Source organism: Eriocheir sinensis, unplaced genomic scaffold (assembly GCF_024679095.1).
Source record: "Eriocheir sinensis breed Jianghai 21 unplaced genomic scaffold, ASM2467909v1 Scaffold432, whole genome shotgun sequence".
Classification (NCBI taxonomy): Eukaryota; Metazoa; Arthropoda; class Malacostraca; order Decapoda; family Varunidae; genus Eriocheir; species Eriocheir sinensis.
The window spans coordinates 84,028-95,000 of NW_026111757.1; the positions used below are offsets into that span (position 1 = coordinate 84,028).

Sequence of the window (10,973 nt, forward strand, 5' to 3'; positions counted from 1 at the left end):
TGTTGTTTTTCCCCATTTTCTTTAATATTTTGTGTTGTTTTGTTCGTTTTTCTCTTTGTCTTATTCATTTTCTTTACTCTTTTCTCTCCTCTTTATCCTTCATGTTTATCCTCATTTTCTCTAATCATTTATTGTTGCAGTGTGTTCTTGTATTCTCTCACTGGTGTGTTGGTTAAGTGTTTCTCTGGCTTGTGTGTTGCAGTGTTCTTGTCTGATGTGTTTCCTTTGTCACTCAGGTGTTCCTCTGCCTTGAGTTGTCATTGGTGTGTTACTGAAGTGTTCCTTTGGGTTGTGTCCCTGTTCTTGTATCATTCCTGTGTTGCTAAAGTGTTTCTCTGTCTTGTATTGTCATTGGTGTGTTGCTCAGGTGTTTCTCTGTCTTGTGTCACAGTGGCGAGCGTGTTGTCATTGGTGTCTTACAGAAGTGTTCCTTTGGGTTGTGTCTTTCCTATTCTTGTATCATTCCTGTGTTGCTAAAGTGTTTCTCTGTCTTGTATTGTCATTGGTGTGTTGCTCAGGTGTTTCTCTGTATTGTGTTTTCATTGGTGTGTTGCTCAGGTGTTTCTCTGTATTGTGTTTTCATTGGTGTGTTGCTCAGGTGTTTCTCTGTATTGTGTTTTCATTGGTGTGTTGCTCAGGTGTTTCTCTGTATTGTGTTTTCATTGGTGTGTTGCTCAGGTGTTTCTCTGTATTGTGTTTTCATTGGTGTGTTGCTGAGGTGTTTCTGTCTTGTGTTTTCATTGGTGTGTTTCTCAAGTGTTCCTCTGTCTTGTGTCACAGTGCCGAGCGTGTGTTGTCATTGGTGTGTTCCTGTCTTGTCATTGGTGTGTTGCTCATGTGCTCCTCTCCTTGTGTTGTAGTGGCGGGCGTGTGTTACTTCCCGGTGGAGTACCAAGGGATCTTCGCCACCCAGTCCAGCGTCTCCAGTCTGTCCCAGGGCACCATGCACCAGTACTCGCAGGTAAGGGCCATCAGGTGTTCCTCCCTCCTCACCCCTTACGTCTCTTCCCTTCCTTCCTCCCTTACGTAGCCTTCCACCTCCTCCTCCTCCTACTTGTTCTTTTCGCACCTGCTCTTATAACCTGCTTCCTACTCACCTTTCTACCTCTCCCCCTCCTCACTCCTCCACACTCACGCCTCCTTCTCTTTCTCCTCTTTATTTTCCTCCTTTTCCTTCTCGCTCATGTATCTGCCTCCTCCACTAAAATAGAGACACAGAATATAGATTACCGGGGTTATACCTTCCATTTTATTATGAAAGAGAGACAGACAGGTGGAGGCGTTATCTTTTATATCCACAACTCTATCCAGTATCCGTGAAAACAGATATTATAAATCCAATGGTGACACGGTCTTCACTGAAATTTTGCAAATAAATCTCGTAAATAGTACTGGACTGACTCACAGACCGCCAAGGTATTCTTGATATCGACCACGCATTATGAATTTGCTATTAGAACAAGTAGCAGTTGCGAGGCAGGATTTGCTGGGACTTAACCTGCCAGTAGAAAAGATGAAGAACTGTTGAATGTCATACAGGCTGACCTGTACAAATTTACTAGAAAGGATTAACATCAACACGCTCAAGAACCGACTCGGGAAAATAATATACTTGACTCATCTTTCTAACGACAGTTGATCTAGTTAATGCTAAATATATCCATGGTTCTATGATCACCGGAACAATCACATTGAGCATCAATATGAAAGAAAAGAACTCCTAGTGAAAGAAAAAGGTGCCTGATTAATGAGAGCTAAATTGCAAGACTGACTCAATTCTAAATAATTTGATCAATTGAAATCACGGAGGAACAGACATTGATAAATTCAGGAGGCCTTCACCACAATATTGAACAATGCCAAGAAGACATAAAAGGTCTTATCGGTAACAGACGTTCAGGCTTCTAAGAAGAAACGAACAGGAATAACGAAATTCGTACAGCCTATCTCTTAAAAAACGTATATTAGTAGTACATATCATCTCAGAGCGAGCGATAAAACTAGAGTTGACAGAATTCATGAAACCAAAGAACACAAAACGAAGGAAGAAAATTCAGAAGAATATATAGCGGGAAACAAGTAAATCTAACTTAAAGAATTTTCAGCTGCAAGGTTAAAAGTCACCATTTCAGGCCGGACTATTTTGCTAATGAAAGTTTGCAACCACACGAACGATGAAAATGAAAGGCTTAATCCTAAGGCCAACTCAGATCTGCATTTTCATTCGACGAAGATTGCTTTATCACTCTGAACTGCTGGAGGTTGTAAGGACCGAAAAGATGCGCATGTATGTGCTCATCGAGAAAGTGACATTTTACGCATACTGAAAGGATTAAAGTGCTGCGTCTCGGCTTGATGAAAATTCACTCTAGGAATCTGGAAAAGAAATCAAACATCAAATTTGTAAACCGGTTTCCATCATATTCAATAAATCTTACGCTGGAAAAGTTCGTTTGATTGAAACCAAATGTCACACCACTTTCAAAAGGGGAAAAGTCTCATCCAGAAACTATCACTAAATTAGCCTGACATCTATTATTTGTGTTAATGGAGACTATCATTCAGACAATATGGTGAAATTTTCAAGAAGAATATAAAGAATGCAACATGGTTTCCGTAGTAAACGTTCGTAAGCATCAACTTATTGATTTTTTTTTACCATATTTTGAGGTGTTCGATGAAAGATCAATAGATATCATATATCTGGATTTCGCATTTGATAAGGTCTCAACAACGATTGCTCAGCAAACTACTGGCAGCACGGTATCTCTCGGATATCTGTAACTAAGTTTGCGGACTGGCTTCGAGTGGAAACAGAGAGAAGTTCTAAACGGTGTTGAGATCTAACTGGCTCGATGTCAAAAGCGGCAATTCAAGGATCAGCTGGGCTCCATGCTCTTCTTAACTTATGTTAATGATATCGATGATGGCTCCATTTAAAGTATCAAAATTTGTTGATGATTATTAAAATCATAGTAAAGCAATCATGATAATTGGGACGAAAAGTTTTACAATCAGATATAGATCGATCGTAACGTTAAATAACAACGGCAAATGAATTTAACGTTGACAAATGTAAAAGGTTGTACATCGGAAAACAATAATTGCGTTCTCAAAGGTAAATGAATGGCCAACAAACTTCCTGCAGGGTAAAGAAAATCTTGAATCACTATATCATGACGAAGCCCGGCTGTATTGTTCAGAGGTAGCAAAACAAAAAACAAATTGAAGGGTTTACTGAATGGAGAGTTCCTAATAATAAACGGAAAAAAGTAATATTAAAATCGCAGATCTGTTGGTTCGACCTCGCCCAGAGTACCTGCAAGGCTTTGTCTCCCCTGTTATAGTGATAAGTTGAAACGGGTCCAACGAAGAGTAACAAAGATGATTCCAGGTTGAGTAGGACTGTATCATGAACAAAGGCCAGAAGTAACCGTCCGCCCATCAAAACGAAGAATGGGTAAGGATCTAATAGCGTCGAGCTGTCCAAAGATTCAGGATATTAATGCGCAAGATCATTGCTAAATTGATCGATCAAATGAAGATCGTTAAAGAAATCGCAATTTGAAGGTAAAGATTCTCTGTCGCACGAAGCTAAATATCTTCCAATCGAGCTACAATGTTTGGGAACTTTTACCCAGTATGTCGTTGATAGCACAACAGTTACGGGTTTCAAGAATAGATTAGGTAACGCGTTAAGTTTTTCTGAATACTGTGTCCTTTGTCCGCTTATTGCCCGGTTAGTGGTAGTAACAGTAGTTCTTTCCTTTTCTTATATATAAAATTCCATGCAGCTTCTTCCATGCTGTATGGTTCTTTTTCTTTCTGCCAGCTTGGCTGAGGATGGGGGAGGAGCCCTGCCTTCTGCTGGTCCTTCATTCTTCCACCTTGATTAGATAGTTAGTGTAGCTTTATTACAAACAACCTTGAAAGGACCTGCTAGCAGAATCTGTTGTTGTTTGTTCTTCCTTGTGTTCCTTTGCCAGGTTCTCTTTTCCTTTCTCCTCACTCAAGTCTGCCCTCACCATCTCCTCCTCCTCCTCCTCCCTTTCTTTTTTCCCTTCTCCTCACCTGCCAGTCTGTCTCACTCACGTATCTTCCCTCCTCTTTTTCCTTCTCCACTCACGGCTTGTTCTCTCACTCACGCATTTTCCTCCTCCTCTTCTTCCTCCTCCTCTCTTCCCCTCTCCTCCCTTTCTTTCCTTCTCTCACTACGTCTGCCCTCACCACGTATCTTCCTCCTCCTCCTCCTCCTCTTTCATTTTCCTTCTCCTCACTCACGTATCTTCCTCCTCCTCCTTCTCTTCATCCTCCTCCTCCTCCTCTTTCTTTCCTTCTCACTACGTCTGTCTTTCATCACGTATCTTCTTCCTTTCTCCTCCTCCTTTCTCCTCCACCACACCTTTCAACACCACCTCCTCCCCCCCTCCCCATCCTCAGGCACCATCCTGCCTGACGCTGTCCCCGTGTGGGGCAGCCACCAAGTTTGGGCAATAACGTCAGTTCTGCGGGATTCCAATGGCGGCGAGGGAGTGTTTCAGGTGCTCCACGTCTCCCCCTGTACCCAGCAACGTGATCCAGGTGTGTGGGGGGAAGGGGGATGGGGGAGAGAGAGAGAGGGGACAAAAGAAAGGTAAGAGAACAGAAAAGGAAGAGGAACGAAGGAAAGAGGGAGGGGAGAGGGAGAGAGAGAGAGAGAGATAGAGAGAGAGAGAGAGAGAGAGAGAGAGAGAGAGAGAGAGAGAGAGAGAGAGAGAGTAGAGAGAGAGAGAGAGGGAGAGAGAGAGAGAGAGAGAGAGAGAGAGAGAGGAGAGAGAGTAACTCAGGTTTGTTGAAATTAAAGAGCTTGGGCTGGGCGGTGAGGAATTTTTAGAGAGAGAGAGAGAGAGAGAGGAGAGAGAGAGGGAGAGAGAGAGAGATGAGAGAGAGAGAGAGAGAGAGAGAGAGAGGTAAGGGATGGGAGAGAGAGAGAGAGGACGGGAGGAGTGCATGGAACCCAGGAAATGGTAAGTGAGTTGGGGGAAGGAAGGGAAAGAAGAAAAGTGCAAGGAGGAGGAGGAATCAGGCAGAAAGAGAAGATGAGAAGTGGAGGGAGGGATAGGAGGGGGGGTGTGTGGAGTGGTAGGGGGGGGAGTGTTGTGTGTGTGTGTGTGTGTGTGTGTGTGTGTGTGTGTAGTTGTTTTTGATAATGTATGTAAAAATAGCTGCCCGGGTAGGGGGGTGCCTGTGTGTGTGTGTGTGTGTGTGTGCCACTTGTGTGTGTTTGCTGTTGCTGCATAGTTTGTAATTATATATGTGTGCGTGTGTTAGCTGTGTGTGTGTGTGTGTGTGTGTGTGTGTGTGTGTGTGTGTGTGTGTGAGCTTTTACTGCACCTTCTGAACCACTAACGTTCTTCTCTCTCTCTCTCTCTCTCTCTCTCCATCTTTCCTCCACTCCGCTTCCTCCTCCTTTATCCTTTATCCCTCTTCAATCCCATTTTTACTCTCCTTTCTCCTTCCTCTCACTTAATTCCTTTCCTCCCACCTCCTCACCTTCTCTCCTGTCCTCTCCACTCTTTCCTCCCTGGCTCCTCCCTCCTTTCCTTACCTCCCTCTTCTCATCTTGCTTCTACCACTTACCTTTTTCTCCTCCTCTCATCATCTCCCCTTTTCATCTCCTCCCTTCTTCCTTCCCTTTACTTATCTTTATTTCCTTATTCTCTCCTCCTCCCTCCTTCCTTATCTCCCTTTTCATCTCCTGCATTTCTCCTCTTTACTGCATCTTCAATTCATTTATTCCTTCTCCTCCTCCCTCCTCCCCTGGGTCCTCATCTCCCCTTTTCATCTCTCTGCTTCTCCACCTGTAACAGATCTATCGCTGAGGGGCTTCAACAGGTGTTAGCTTCCACGGAGGCTGTATGCGACTCACCTGCCCGAGACAGCCTTCACGTGATTAAGTCGAGAAGTGAGCCAGCGAGACTGGTGAGATCAGCAGTGAGTGCCAGTAGCAGTAGTAGTAGTAGTAGTAGTAGTAGTAGTAGTAGTGGTAGTAAGTATCCTGTGCTCTATTTCTCTGCCTCTTTCGTTGTCTCTTGGGCTTCCTATTCCTCTTGATCAACTCAACACTGTCCTTATCTCTCTTTATCCTCTCATCTAACTAACACTGGTCCATCTCTGGCATACCCCAAACAGTAACTTCTCACCCAACCAGTAAACAACCCAAATATACCATCATCATTGACTGACCTCCTTCCCTCTCCCCCCTCCTTCCTCTCCACTCACCCTAACCCTTCCCTCCTTCAACTAAAGCATCATCATTCCACCCTCTCTCTCCTCTCCTCCCTCCTTTCCCATGCACCTTCCTTCTCTTCTTTCATCCTTCAGAATCAAAGTTATCCTTTAACCTCTCCTTCCTTCCTCTCTCTCCCTCTAGAGTCCTGCAGCTCACCCAGGACGGGCTGATCGATCGGGAGTCTTCTGCCCCATCAACGGACGCTTTCGCTTGCCTACGACGTGAACGATGGGACGGAGAACGCGGAGAGGAGTGCCTGGGAACCATCGTTTTCAGAGCTGTCCAATCTGTCCTCGAGGCCTTGAACCGCAAGCTGAGGTGAGTAGTAGTAGTACAGTAGTAGTAGTAGTAGTAGTAGTAGTAGTAGGAGGAGGAGGAGGAGGAGGAGGAAGAGGAGGGTTTTAGGAGCTATCATGTAGTGAGGATGTTTTGGGGGTCTTAAGGATCTCCTTAAATCCTTGTGTGTTTGTTTATGGTTTTTTAAAAGATCTGTAGCATGAAGGAGACATGTATTGTGTGTGTGTGTGTTTTATTTAACTGTGTGTGTGTGTGTGTGCGTGTGTGTGTGTGTGTGTGTGTGTGTGTCCTCCCTTCTCCCTGTCTTCTACATCCGTCTTTACATCTTTTCTGTCATTCTCTCTTTATCTCCCTCCTCCTTCCCTCTCCTTTCCTTCTTCTTCCCTTCTTCCTCCTAACTCTCCTTCCTTCTTCCTCCTCCTTCCTTTCTTTCTCCTCTCTCTCTCCTTGGTCCAGGTATGTGAGACAGTCCCTTCCTCCTCCTCTGCCCCTCCCCCTCCCCCAAGACAGCTTCATGCTTAAACAATTACACAGGCTTTCCTCTTGCGGTGGTTCATCAAAGTCCCTGAGGGCGTGCTTAGCTCTTGTTTATGGACTTAGGGGATTGATGACCGAGGAGGAGGAGGAGGAAGGAGGAGGAGGAGGAGGAGGAGGAGGATTGAAGGAGGGAAGGAAGAAGTTAGGGGAGGAAGGAAGATTAAGAAGTTAGGAGGCAGAGGGAGGAGGATGGGGTGGGGAAGAGGAAGGAAGGTGATAAGAAGGGGTACATTGAGAGGGTAAGAAGTTAGGGAGGAAGTGTGAAGAGGAGGAGGAGTAAGAGGAGGAGGAGGTTGGGGGGCAAGAGAGAAGGGAAGAGGAGGAAGAAGGAAAAAGGAAGGTGAAGGAGGAGAGGAAGGGAAGAAGAAGGAGGGGAGGAAGGGAGGAGGAGGAGGAGAGGGGGATGAAGGAGGTGGGGCCAAGGGTAAGGAGGAGGAAGAGGAGGAGGAGGAGGAGAGGAGGAGGATGGGGGGAAGAAGAGAGAAGGAAGAGGAGGAAGACAAGCTAAGGAAGAAGGAGATGGTATGGAGTTAGAAGGAGGAGGAAGTGATAAGAAGAGGAGGAGGTGGAGGAGGAGAAGAAGAGGCAAGGAAGGATGGAGAGAAAGGGAAGAGAGAGAGAGAAAAGTGAATGGTGGAAGAGGAAGAGGGAGAAGAAGAGTGGTGGGTGAAGTGAAGAAGGAAGGAAGGAAAGAGGAAGAAGAAGAGGAGGAGGAGGAGAGATTTGAGGGAGGAAACGGTAGAGGGCGGGAAAGGATACATAAGGAAGGAAGGAGAGGAGAGGAGAAGAAGAACTCCAAACAAACAAGGAAGATGGAAAGGAATAAGAGGAAAAATAGTGAAAGAGAGGGAAAGAAAAGGAAAGAAATAACTTGTTGAAAGAAAGGAAGAAAGAAGAAAAGGAAGGAAAGGAAGAAGAGAAGGAGGTAAGTATCATGGAGGAGAAAAAAAAAGAGGAGGAGAAATAGAAGGAAGGAAGTTGAGTAAGGAGTAGAGGAGAGAGAGAAGAGGAAGGGAAGAAGTGAAAGGGAAGGTGATGGGATGGTAGAGGGAGCCTGAGAGAGAGTGGGAACCTATGATACCTGTGTGTGGGAGGGAAGAGGAAGGAGGGAATGGATGGGGGAGGAATTGACTGAGAGGAAGGAGCGAATGAACGTGCCATTTTAGAAGAGAAACTGGTGTGTGTGTGTGTGTGAGGAGAGAGAGAGAGAGAAGAGAGAGAGAGAGAGAGAGAGGAGAGAGAGAGAGAGAGAGAGAGGGAGAGAGAGAGAGAGAGAGAGATGAGAGAGAAGCACCATCTACCTTCATATATTTATCCATCTGGCTTATTTATCTGTCAAATTATCTATCTGTCTGTATTCTGTTCATCTAAGCATGTAAAGGAGATGAGCACTGAGGCCAAGCGCACCCTTCATCTACCATTCATATCTATCTTTATTTGTTTTATATGATTGACGAAGAACCTTTTTGCTCAGCTGATACTATTTGGAGTTGTTGGTGTGTGTGTGTGTGTGTGTGTGTGTACTTTTTTTTTTTGATGAGCTGAAGGTACACATATTATTTGATGTGTGTGTGTGTGTGTGTGTGTGTACTTTTTTTTTTGAGAATGAAAGGTACACATATTATTTGAGTTGTAAGTGTGTGTGTGTGTGTGTGTGTGTGTGTGTTTTTTTGAGAACTGTTATATTTGAGGTGTTGTGTTGTGTGTGTGTGTGTGTGTGTGTGTAATTCTAATTCAAGTCCTCCAGTTGGCCTCACTAATAACTCTCTGAACCTATAGTTCCTTTTCTCCCTTGGTCAGGTTCCGTTGAGTGTTCCTTCGAAGCGAGCTCAGCATGGGCCTGCGCTGCTGCGGGACCTGGGTAGGCCACATTTGGGCAGCAGTACTGCCTTGTAGACCCCTGCATTGTCACTCATTTAACAAATCAGCCGCGGTACAGATGCGTGTGAGTATGCAAATAAGACCCACGCATTACTCCATCAACCATACGTCTTTACTCGCTCAGCCTCCTCACCGTATCAACACCGTTACTATAGGGTTTGGCATTATACATTAGGTACTATCTGCAATTTCTAGTGTTTCTCACATCTAGTCTGAGTGCTTCTAAAGGTCAACAGGGATCGATTTAGTATGAACGTTTGAAGGTTCACGGTAGTTAGAAGATACTACCACCAGGGTCACAAAACCAATCAGAATAATGCCCAAAACCTCCTACGAAAGCCTTGTCAAACATGTGTACTGGCTGACGGAATGTTTAGTAACACGGGCCCAATAAGTCTCCACCTCCAGTTCCCTGTGTGCACCACAACTCTACCAAGCGAAACACCAAACTTATCTTGAACCCATTGATTGAAGTCTTCAAATGATGTCGAGGCTGGAGCCCATGTTCCTCCCTGCGGAATTCCCTTCAGCTTCATACCACATTCTCAACACTCCATCTCTTCCTCTCATATGTAAGCTTATAGGTAATATGAGGGAAAAATAGGTGTTGGGACTGTGTGCAGAGCAGAGAAAATGACGCGCGGGAGCCAACGACAAAAATGACTCGACAATTTGGTTTCACTGTAATACATTTCTAAAGGTTATATTCTACATTTTGGCGCCAAGCACACAGGCTGAAGGTTTGCCTGTAGGAGTTTGTGCATTTCCAGGGGTAGTTTGTGTCTTGTCAGCTTGACCTCCTGTTTCATGAACCTTAAAAACCTGTATGAACCCCACTGATCTCCATTATATTTCATGCCAAGCACATTATATTAGACACGGTTTTTTCGTAGGAGTTTCAGTATTTCAGGGTAGTTTTGTGGCCTTGCTAGTTTGACCTCCTTCTATACCATGAACCTAAAAAACTCATTAGAACCCACTGATCTCCATTAAGATTTCATGCCGCACATTATATTAGACTTGGTTTCTAGAGTTTTGGGCATTTTAGGATAGTTTTGTGGCCCTGGTGTAGTCTGACCTTCTTCTGTACTCGTGAACCTTAAACAAACCCATTGAACCTGATTGATCTCCTCTTTCGGCCTTTATAAATAGTTGATGTAAAGGTGTGGTTTTCGTAGGAGTTTTGTGCATTTCAGGGTAGTTTTGTGGCCCTGGTGGTCTGACCTCCATCATACCATGAACCTTAAAAAACACTCATTAGAACCCTGATTGATTCCCTCTTCGGCTTTTGTAAATAGTTGGTCCTTCCTTCCTTCCGTTCCCTTCCACCTTACCTACTCCCTCTGCTTCAGTCCTCTTCACTCCACCCTGATAATACTGGATTTAAGTCTCTAGCCATCCAACCCAAACTCTCCCACCTTTTCTCCCCCACAGATGTATAGTCAAGACGAGGCCACAGGAAGGTCTTTCAAGCTTCATATCGACGCGACGTGTACCAACCACCTGCACAGCCCCTGGGACAGTTTGCACATGAGACCATGGTCCTCCACCCTGTGCCTGACCCTGCACCCCTGGCCTCACACCACCACCTGCGTCTTCCCCGGCTGGACGCAGGGCTCGTGGCAGCATCTACAGGTGAGAATTGGACGGGGGGAAAGGGTTTGATTAGAGACAGGTCGGGAGGGAGGCTTTGGTGGGGAGGAGTATTTTTTATCCTATTTTAAGTTGTCATTACTACCTTCGGCTCGTGGCAGTATTTACAGGTGAGAGGAGAGGGAGGAAAGGTATATTGGTTAGGGCAGGTACAGAGGGAGGCTTTGGTGGGGAGGATTTAACAGGTAGATTAGGTTTGAAGGCTTTTTTATCCTATTTCAAGTTCATTCATTACTAACTTCGGCTCGTGGCAGTATTTACAGGTGAGGAAAAAGGGAGGAAAGGTGTATTAGTTAGGGCAGGTACAGAGGGAGGTTTGGTAGGAGGAGTATGA

General features: G+C 45.0%; 1 pseudogene; it reads left to right on the plus strand.

The window, feature by feature from the left end:
* Positions 1-4,518: 4,518 nt before the first annotated feature.
* Positions 4,519-10,973, plus strand: part of LOC126992268 (uncharacterized) — a 20,690-nt pseudogene continuing 14,235 nt past the window's right edge.